The sequence below is a fragment of the Mauremys reevesii genome, linkage group 3, assembly GCF_016161935.1.
Source record: "Mauremys reevesii isolate NIE-2019 linkage group 3, ASM1616193v1, whole genome shotgun sequence".
NCBI classification, from domain to species: domain Eukaryota; kingdom Metazoa; phylum Chordata; order Testudines; family Geoemydidae; genus Mauremys; species Mauremys reevesii.
Window position 1 is genome coordinate 124,012,050 of NC_052625.1, and position 11,328 is coordinate 124,023,377.

General features: G+C 45.7%; 1 long non-coding RNA gene across 1 annotated transcript in view; it reads left to right on the plus strand.

Annotated features, from left to right (window-relative positions):
- Nucleotides 1–11,108, plus strand: part of LOC120400291 — a 28,293-nt gene extending 17,185 nt beyond the window's left edge. Inside the window, exons 4-5 of the long non-coding RNA XR_005595686.1 lie at nucleotides 10,200–10,254; nucleotides 10,904–11,108. This is a non-coding gene — a long non-coding RNA (uncharacterized LOC120400291). The remainder of the gene's footprint in view (nucleotides 1–10,199; nucleotides 10,255–10,903) is intronic.
- The last annotated feature ends 220 nt before the right edge of the window (nucleotides 11,109–11,328 follow it).

Genomic DNA, 11,328 nt, shown 5'->3' on the forward strand with positions numbered 1-11,328 from the left:
GCCCCAATTTCAGGAGACAGCCCTGATTTGGTTTTAGTGTTTCCTGCAAGAAAGATTTTAAAGCCAGGATTTTAAAGCCAACCTGAAGTAATAAAGAAATATCTCTTTTCTCCCAAAGGATCCCAAAGTGTTTTACTTCCCAAACAGGCTATACACTTCATCCTCCACTGAAGTGCAGCTATTTCTGGTGTGGAATCATTGCATCTGTTTACAGTTCACATCAACAGTATAGGACTGTTCAACACAGGGAGTGAATAACACCATATTCAACTGAAACCACAGGGGGCTTTTGTGTAGGCAGAATTTAATCATTCAGATTGGAATACTGGAAGGGTTATTCCCATGGCTAAGAGTTATCAGTACCCTAACAAAGAAGCAATCTTAATACCTTTGCTATTACAAAAAGTGCGATGAGATATTTTAATTATCTCAAGTGGTCAGGAGCTTGGTTTTAGGTCAAGTCTGATTTGAGACATTTTCAGGACTGATGCAGTATACTCAGCTTGAAAAATTGTGATGTGTTGCAATGTCCAGGGGCGGCTCCAGGCACCAGCACAGCAAGCGCGTGCCTGGGGCGGCAAGGCCGGTGGGGACAGCGTGACGGTGTTCATGCAGGCGGCAGTCAGGGAGCCTTTGGCGGTGTTTCAGCGGGAGGTCCGCCGGTCTCGCGGCTTTGGCGGCAGGTACGCTGAAGGCGCGGGACCAGCAGATCACCCGCAGAAATGCTGCCAAATCTGCGTGACCGGCAGACCTCCTGCAGAAACGCCGCTGAAGGCTCCCTGACTGCTGTACTTGGGGCGGTCAAAAACATAGAGCTGCCCCTGGCAATGTCACAATTCAGTGACAGAATCAAGAAGTTGCAGTGCATCATCATGGCGAGAGCTGTCCAAAACATGCATATTCAAACCCCAAATGACAAGACATTCACCTGGTTTGGATTACAAACTCAAAATTCACACCTAGCTCCTCCTCAATATACTATGAAAGGTGTGGACATCTGTGAAGCTCTAGGCCAGGGAACAGCTCTAAGTCAGGGCTGGGGCTGCCCTGAGAATCAGAAAGTTATTGCATTCAGCTCCCTGACACCCCCATCTTTTCTATTGTACTGAGAGGAACTTTGGCACAAGATAAAATCAAGTCCATCATCTGTAGTTAGCACTAGAGATGGAACTGAATGGCTCAGCTTGGATCAGTAAGTGAATGCCCCAAAGTTTAGGTGTATTCTGATCTGTGGGTTCAGGCTGATGTCATTAGCTATACATACACATACTATGCTTTGCATTCCATTCATACTTCTTCATCTGTGACCTACCTGCATGATAATGAAACTAATGAACCTGCATTAGGGTAGCTACACATTTACACCTGAAACAGATGCATTTCACTGTCAGGATGGATATTCTCAAAGAGCTGCAAATCATTGATCTTCTCAGCCCCTCATGCTTTCTTTTGATATATTCCTTCCTTCAAGAACAGTGGTTGCTGAATGGTGCGGAATGATAATTGATCCAATGTTGCACTGAACAGTCAAATGTCCAATGATTTCTGCAAAGTCAAAAATGGTTTGTCGTGTTATTTGATTACTAATGGGTATTTTTGGTGGCATGGTTTTTGTTCAAGTAGTGATTTTAGGATAAGCATATCCTAATTTATTAGAACTTCTCTGATTTGGAAATTGCACTGGACAATTCATAAGGTCATATTTTTCCAATATATTAAATATTTCTGAGTTTCAGGCATTTCAGAAATGTTCTTTCACTTGTTATGATGGTATCTCTGTTTCTGGTCCTCACCAAAATCAAAATGTTAATGAAAAACCAAAGCACAAGAAAAGTTACACAATTTCTTTGAAACTGATCTAGTGAAATTCCACTTTGATTTAATTTTTTAATTAATGTTTGGTTCAATTTTTATTTTATTGGGGTTGATTTATGCATCCCTAAATTCCAAGGAGTATGAGACATTTTAAAATCTGTTACACTTATTTTGATCAGTCATCTTTCAGAAGTAAAGGAGTGCTTAGGAACATTTTTTTAGTTTTGTATTTATTCATTCTTCTGTACAGTTACTTCTGTTTCCATCTGGGAATGGGAAAAAATTATTGTAATAATCTTGATTCAAGCAAAACAGTATGTTTTTGGTTAAGATTTGTTATTACTTAGCTCCACGTGGTAGAAAACAAGGCTTGCCAAAGTTTTTCTTTCTTTAACAGTTTAATACAGTTAGCCAAAGTCAATCATGGTGTAACTTCATTAACATTAATGAAATTATGTTAGGAATCAATTTGGCCCAATTTGGTGCAGTAAATTGTCCATAAGAGAGACATTCTTATATTTTGCATGTAGCTTAATTTAACAAAACCAGCAATAGCCATTTCTGCAGCTCAGTATTATCAAAAGTATCATTGTGGGTCATGCTGAGCATGAACATACTACAGAAACAGGAACAGTATAAAAAGATATTAAAGTCAGCATTCCTGTGGCATTAAAAAGAATGTGGCTGAGGAAAATGGCAGAAATAATTGATTTAAAAAAAGCAAAGTTTAGCAAATTTATGGATATTATAATTCTAAGTGTTTTACTGTATTCTGTAGTTAAATTAGGTTCCAAGTGGATGGAGGGAAAATAGGACCAGTGCCGTCCCTACCCATACGCAAAATACACAGCTGCGTAGGGCACCAGGAAATTTGTGGCACCACATTTTTGGTGCCCTATACAGCTGTCTGCTGCTCCAGCCTCTGCTCTGCCTCTTCCACATGGCCCCCGCCCCTGCTCTGCCTCTTCCCACTCCTGTTCCGCCCCAGCCCCGCCCCCACTCTAGCCAGCCCTTCCCCTGAGGACTGCAGAAGGGGCTGGGCTCCCTGCACTCACTGCATGGTAAGTAGAGTGACCTGGCCCCAGCCTTCTCTGGTCCCCTGGCTCCCAGACGCTCTGCTAGTGAGTGCTGGAGGGTCGGTTCCTCGCTGCCTCCCAAGCCTGGGAGCCAGGGGAGCAGAGCAGGCTGGGGCTGGGTCACTCCACTTTCTGTAGGAAGTGGCCAGCCCCCTCTTCCTCCACTCACAGAGGCCTGGGGCCAGCCCCCCCCAGCCCCGCTCCCGGTGGAGGCCTGGGGCTACATAGGTACATAGGGCACCAAAATGGCTAGGGATGGCCCTGAATAGGACCATTTGAGAAAGGACAATCTGACAATCTAACCAATTAGAAATCAAAGAGGGAAAAATGACCCTGGGACCCTCACCCTCTAGAGCAATACTATGACACTAGTCACCTTTTAGGTAACACAGACAAGACCATCTTAAAAACACCACCCTTAGACAACCCCAGTGATGCCTAGCCAAATAATTTTTATTGGGGTTTGTGGATGCAGTCACTAAACCAGCACGCATATATTGACCACACAGCACATTGACTACCCAAGTAATTTCCTGGTCCCCAGTAAACTCTGGGCTGGAACTGATCTAAGACATACAGCATTATCCACTTAAAGTCTGATCCAGTTCAAGGACAGCATGCCCTAGTATAGTGTCCTACCTACTGAATCTTATTCATTTGCTCCTATTCAGTTTAGAATTCTTTGGTCCTCTGCAGAATATTATACAAGCTCTTACTGTGTGGTTGATCATTCTCAGGCCCAATCAGGAGATCAGCAATAATCACTTCCAACTCATTCAACCGCTCAAATATCTGGGAGGCAATATTTTGGCAAAACTAAGACACTGAGACAATCCCAAAGGGAAGGTACTTAAACATACGTTTACTCAATGGGCAGCTGAAAGTGCAGAGTTTCAAACTTTCTGCGTTTAATCAGCCCTGCCAAGAACAGTGGCTTCCATCCAAAACTGAAAATGCCCTTGTGTTTTGACGTCTAGACATGGCCTCACCATCTGTTCTCATAGAGAAGCACTCATATTTGATGCCCTTTTCAAAAATGTTGGATCTATACATAGCCTTGGTTTTATTATGGTGACCATATTGTTAAGCCTGTTAGTCTGTGTCAGAATTTGCTCAATAACATGTAGTTTTGACATTCTATCAAGTTCAGCTTTTTATCTAATAGACGTCAGAGCTTGTAATGGTTCTTGGGGCACCCAGGATGGTGAGTTACCTTGTTACACCCCCCTCATATTACATGAAGGAGTCTTGGCTGTGCCTGACTGGGAGTCAGCTCCCTAACACCACCAGTCTTTGAGCCACTCAAGCACTCTCTCCTTGGCTATACCAGGCCTGTCTTTGCCTTGCACTTAGTCCCCAAGTCACTTTGAAGTGCCCCCTGTGGTATCCAGCACCTGACACTGGCTACTCACAGAAATCCCAGAGCCTCTGCCCCCAAAGGGGCAATGTACCCCAGTTTACTAATTTTACCATCAAGCACCACTTTTGTAAACCACACAACACTTGTGAGCACTTCTAATGAAACAAAAGAAGGGTTATTTAAGGGAAAAAATAAAGATGTAACTAGAAACGAGAGGAAGTGATGGAAACAAATGATTACAATACAAAACAAAACCATAACACACAAACCCGGGTTTATATTTACTAACGTTTTCCTTTCCTATCTGATAAAGTAGGTCCCCCTCAGTCTGTTGCAGAGCTGGCTGCTTTCACAAGAACCATAAGGATTTAATCAGAAAACACCCCCTGCTTCACAAGGGGGTTCATCAGTGAATGAAGCCAGGGGGTCTCTCCCTCTTCTGTGTTATAGTTGAAACAGGCTTTTGCTCCTATTCATAGACAGGGCAAACCCCTAATGTTCCTTTTTTCTAATGTTCCTTTTTTCCATGGGCGGTGGGTGTCGTAGGCAGGGGGAGGCTGTGCCTCCCCAAACAGCCTACCGTGGCCCTGCCCCCAGGCCAGCGTGCCTCCCGCAGGGACTTGGGGCTGCCGGGGAAGCTGGTGCTGCTTGCCCGGTGCTCTGAGGCTGGCTGCCTGAGCACCGGGACTGGGGGCCACCCAGGGCTGGGGGCACAGCAGCCAAGCTGCCCAACCGCCTGGAGCCCCAGAGCTGTGGGTGCTGTGGCCACGCTGCCCAGGGGCTGTGGGCGTTGAGGCTGCGGTGCACTGGGGCTGGGGCCTTGTCCCCTGGCCGGATGGCGCTGGGGCCCATGGTGGGGGTGCTTTGGGCTCCTGCGGGGAAGGGGGGCGGAAGGGGAGGGGCAGGGCCTCGGGCACAAGGGGAGGAGCCGGAGGTTAGCCTCCAACCTGGCCGCCCATGCTTTTTTCGTCTTACTGGTTTTAGTTGTTTGCAATTGCATCTGATGGTTTTTCCTTGAAAGTCTTAATATTGCATAAAGCTAAACAATTGAACCTTGTATTGAATCATTGGCAAAAAGGGTGGGGTGACAACTCCCTCTGCATGAGTGGACCATCACTGAGATAGATTCTCACCTGGTGACTAAGTTTTACTCCAAGTCCATAAGCATACTTCAGTATAAATACATTATTCCTTAAATATTACCAGTAATTATCACATGCAGTGTTTATGAATCTTGACACATTATGAGCTTTCTGAAGATACCTACATGTTACTCTTTATGGATAAATATCCTGTAAGATGCGTTTGGTGTAATGAGTTTGTCAGGTCTGAGGTAAGAGTGGTTTGCAAAGAACAGAAGGACCTTTGCCTAGAAACCTTTGTGTCACAGAGCTATTGAGACTTCTGTGGTGGAGATTTATATATTACTGTTATGTAGTATAACTGTAATGCACCCTGAGATGTTAAACATGGGCCTGATCAAATTCTTTTGCACCCTGTTTAGTAGATAAGTTATAAACCTGCTTGATATCTGCATTTGTCAACTGCTTTTCAAATCGAGCATACATCAGACTTGAGTGGTATCTCTCCTTCTACAGATGTGCCAATGTGACTTTACTACATGGGCTCTTTCTGTGTTTACTATATAAAAGTGTGTGGGTTTTTAAACACTGAGCAGTCAGATTTTTTATATATGCTTCCTGAGCACCTATATCTATTTGAAATTCACTTTTTATTCATTTATTTCCAGTGTCACAAAACAATCTGTTGTAGAACTTTACTGTGTAAATGTATTAAAAGACCCACGAAAGATATCATGCATGGCTTGTTTCTGCATCATAATCATAGCCTTGTCCTGCAGTTGTATGTTAATGAATGTGTTTTTATTTTAATTTCTTTGCAGTTTGTGCAAAGAGTGACACATTTTTACAATCTGGTTGCTTGTATTACAAGACACAACACACCTTAGGCTGGACACCTTTAAGTTGTGATTGGCTCCACATTTATTGCATTTACTACTCTTGTCTATGCCATGTGTTTTCCTTTGCTTCTGACTTTATGCCTTCATACGCATTCTTAATTAGATTAACTTCTTTCACTATTTGCTAATACTTCTATTTCAAGCTCAGTTTTCACCAGCTCTTTATATATTCAGTGCTTTTTGCAGTCAAATCCATTCCTCACAATTACCTTACTTTGACCTTACTATCAATTATACCTCACATATTTTGGTCTCTAATTTGTGGACATGGTCAGGAATTTTCTGGCAAAAATTATTTTCCATTGGAAAAACCTATTCATTGAAGTGAAACTGTTCGTGGGAAAGGATTGGTTGAGATAAATCTCCCAATTCAATTTTTTAAAAAAGTTTTGCAATTATCAAAACATCCCATTGTGACATTTTTTTTTCCAGAATGAAAATCTTAGTTTGTAGGTTTGAAACAACTTGTTCTGAAATTTTTGATGATTGATACTAAAATAGCCGGGAAGAGAGGTTTAAGGGGGTTTCTAGTTCTATGAGATAGGTAAGTCAGAATTGGAAATGAACATTTCCAAATTATCAAAGCCAAATGTTTTGATTGACCTGCTCCACTCTCTCCCCCTCCCCCAGATTATCATTTTCCCCAAAGGTTTGATATTTCTACTGACTGGGGACAGGAGAATTTTTTGATATCTTGAAAATTAGCCCCTCTGTTAACTGTTCAAGTTAATTTAGCTTTATTATGTAGGTCTGTAACATAATGGGCAATGGCCTCACGTGGCCACTATTTGCTTGTAAACAAAATGTGCCTTTTCTATTTGACGTTACTGTGAGGATCATAGTATTTTTTTAAATTTCTGAATGACTTTATATAGCAGTTTGAGATCTCCAGTGTCTCTGTATCACTATGAGGGATTTCACCCCAATTTCTCATCAATAAAATTTGCATCCAGGAAAATTTCTAAGTGTTGGAACCATCTCTTCTGTACTCTCCCAGATTCCCTTCCAGATGAGTGATTCATGAGGTTGTTTTGACTCCATTCTTGTCAAAAAGATTCAATTTTCCTATAGCACCATGCAATAAAGATTGATGAATGGGAGTGCTACTAAGAGACTGTTCTTTACTGCCTTACTGTTCTTTACTGGCCTTAGTCACCTGATATGGGTCAGGATTACAGAAGTTTAATATCCCTGGTCACATGACCAGGGTCAGTATTCACTGACTCAAGTGGCTACTTGTAACAAGAAGTCTAGTTTAATTTAGCTGTTGGCAACATTTTATTACAAGCAGTGGAAAATCATGCTCACTTATTTATTGTTATTTATTGTTAGGGCCCTACAAAATTCACAGCCATGAAAAATGCATCACGAAACGTAAAATGGTCTCCCCTCATGAAATCTGGTCTTTTGTGTGCTTTTACCCTATACTATACAGATTTCATGGGAGAGACCAGTGTTTCTCAAATTGGGGGGTCCTGACCCAAAAGGGAGTTGCTGGGGGTTCGCAAGGTTATTTTAGGGGGGTTGTGATATTGCCACCCTTACTTCTGTGCTGCCTTCAGAGCTGGGTGGCTGGAGAGTGGTGGTTGTTGGCCGAGCGCCCAGCTCTGAAGGCAGCAGCTCACTAGCAGTAGCACAGAAAGGTAGCAACACCATACCATGTCACTCTTACTTCGGAAAAAAAAAAAAAAAAAATCCCCCCCCCCCTCCCTCCTCCTCTCCCTCCGAGAGCTGGGAGGGGGGCGGGAGGGGGCGGGGGGGGGGGGTGAGTGTGATCCAGCCTGGGCCCGAGCAGCAGGGACTCAGGCGTGGTATCTGGAGGGAGAGGGTGGGGGGTGGCCTGGGGGCAGCAGCGCGGCTGTTCTCCCCACCTGGGCAGCACAGACAGCAGTTGCTGTTGCTGCGGCTCCCTGTGGCGGGGAGCTGGTGCTGGCCAGGCGCGGGCGGGCTGCTGGCATCCCACCCCCCGAGCCCGGGCCTGCTGACCCAGGGCCCGCGCCGCGCGCGCAGCCCCTGGCCCCTCGCCTCTGGGCTGGGCTGGCTGCCTGTGCAATCCCTGCGGGCGGGCCCGGAGTGGGGGCAGCAGGCCCCCCCCCCCCATCCGCTCGGGGGTCTGCAGAGACGAGCGGGACTGGGCTGCCGAGTGCTCGGCGGGGGGCCTCGGGCCGCCGGGCCCCGCGCAGCCCGCCGCCACGCGTGCCGCCGCCCTCTCCCCGCCCGCAGGAGTGGCAGCCAGGCAGCCCGAGTGGGAGCCCCCCCAGGGGGGGGAGACCAGCGCAGCCGCCACCCGGGCCGCCGCCTCTCTCCCCTCCTCTCGCGCCGAGTCTCGCCCGCCCGGGGCTGGCCGCCAGGCCACACCCGCACTCCCCACCTCCTCCTCCCTCCCGCAGTCTCTGGGCATGGTGCGCTTGGGGGGGGGGGGGATTTGGGGGAGACAAGACAGGGGGGGGGGGGGGGGGGGGGGAGGATTTGGGGGAAGGGGAATGGGAGGAGAGGGAGGAGAGGGGGGGGGGGGAGGCGGGCTTCCTTCGCTCTCTTTGCTTGTTTGTCCAGTGTCCCGACCTAACATTGGTCGGGACGCGGGACAAACAAGTAAATATTGGGACAGTCCCGATAAAATCGGGACGTCTGGTCACCCTACTCTTACTTCTGCACTGCTGCTTTCAGAGCTGGGTGGCTGGAGAGTGGGGGCTGCTGACTGAGGTCCAGGGCCGGCTCCAGGCACCAGCCCAGCAAGCAGGTGCTTGGGGCAGCCAACAGAGAGGGGCAGCACATCCAGCTCTTCAGCGGCAGGTCCCTCGCTCCCTCTCAGAGTGAAGGACCAGCTGCCGAAGACTGAAGCGGTGGTGGTAGAGCTGCAGATCGCGATCGCTTTTTTTTTTTTTTTTTTTCTGCTTGGGGTGGCAAAAACCCTGGAGCCGGCCCTGTTGAGGGCCCACCTCTGCAGGCAGCAGTGCAGAAGTAAGGGTAGCAATATCATACTATTCCATCCTTACTTCTGTGCTGCTGCCAGCGGCAGCTCTGCCTTCAGAGCTGGGATCCTGGCCAGCAGCCGCCGCTCTCCAGCTGCCCAGAGTGAAGGTAGCAGCAGCACCAGCAGCAGCACAGAAGTAAGCAGCACTGCAACCCCCCTGACAATAACCTTGCAACCCTCCCCCGTTTTGCCCCCCCCAACTCCTTTTTGAGTCAGGACCCCTTCAATTACAACATCATGGGATTTCAGATTTAAATAGCTGAAATAATGAAATTTATGTTTTTTAAAACCCTATGACTGTGAAATTGACCAAAATGGACTGTGAATTTGGTAGGGCTCTATTCATTGTACTGGCGGTATCCATTAACTTTTTTTCTTTCGTTGTAGTTTTATGGAACTCCATCACAATTTAATACTAGTTAATATCCACTTATAACAAAGTGTTGACAATAACTTTCTAAAATTGTGAATTTGACATGTAGCAGCATAATTTAGCAGAACTGAAGGAGCTTTCCAAGGTACAGCTGAAAGCAAATTAACGTTTACATAAATATTTATAACTCTCGTCACTTATTGAGTGGCCAAGGAATTTTTTTTTTCGCCTGAAGGCTTCCACACTGATGACATGGAATACTTCCTCCACTGTTACCATGCCAGACATTATGCTTGATTAAAGTATTTCTGTTTAAAATGCCCATTCTTTTAGATTTTGTTGCTGGAGCTCCAATTTTCTGTAGTTTGGCCTGTCCTCCTGGTATATCCTTTTCATTACAGAGCCTTTTAAAAAAACCCAGCTGATTAATCAAATATTAGTCATGGCTTTCTAAGCAGAGCTACGTTGCAGATAGAAGTATTGGAAGATTGTGGATTTTGATGGCGGGTAACCAACGCAGCAGACTTCTTAGCCATTTTATTTAACAATAAAGCCTTATTCAGCAGGAGATCTCAAAGTGCTTTACAAAGAAGGTTAGTATCATTGTCTCTCTTTTGCAGGTGGGGAAATTGAGGTACAGGGAGGTGAAGTAACTTGCCCAAGGAGACCCAATAGGTAAGTAGCAGAGCTGGGACTAGAACCCATGTGGTCTGAGGCCTACTCTAGTGCCTCACCCACTAGGCTACACTGTATCTGCTAAGCAAGTCTTGGTTGAGCTGATTTACTGTGATAACTGTCATCCTTGATGTGTGAGTCAACTGATAATTTAATAAGATATTCTCACTCTGATATAAATGCTTTATGCAATCACAATTGGGGAGATGAACTCTGCAATCTATTCTCTAAAGGATCATTTAAAATGACATCTGCCTGAGTTAGGAAGAACTGGAGGGTGTCTCCAGTTTGCTTTTCAAGGAATTCATTTTTTTGGAAAGGGGATTTTATCCTTTTCGCAGGCTGAGTGACTGGCCCCTTCCTAGCACATTCCAGGGAGAGCGGCAGATATTTGTGTTCCCCTTCCCAGCAGTATTTGAAGAGGTTAGAGGCAATAATTGTGCAATTATGACATTCCTTGGTTGTCAGTCAACAAGGGAAGAGTCCATATCCACCCCAGACTAAGTGAGTAGGCAACTCCCAGCACTTCTTTGGTGGAATCCCCAAGGTCATTGTTATGAAAGTATGTATCTGGCAATCTAGCGAGTAGGTGGGGTGTATGTGCATCTTCAAAAAGACCTTTGTGAAATTCCATCTTTTCTGTTTTCAGCAGACCAATTCATGAAGTCCTTCCAGGTGCAAAATTCCCCATGTTTCCAAATCCTGAGAGCTGCTGGATGCCTGAGAAACAGCTACACCAGCCAGAGTCTGGCTGATGTTTGTAAGGACTGAGTGAAACCTGAGTATCAGCTTCAGGATTCGGCCCAGTCATTTTTTAGGGTTATGCTTTGTGTTGCAGTTTAAAACACTTTCATCCTGGGGGAAATCAGTTCAAAGGGGGAATTTTCAGCAGATAGCATTTCCTTGATTCTTCTCCTTTAGTCAACATCTGCTCCACACGGGTTAGACAATAGAGTGTGACACAGAGGTATGCTAAATACCTCACCTCCTCCTCTATGCTGCAGAGTTCATTAGCTCTCTTCCATGAAGTGCCTGTTTGGCCAGATTAAAGAGAATGACATCTTATTATGAACT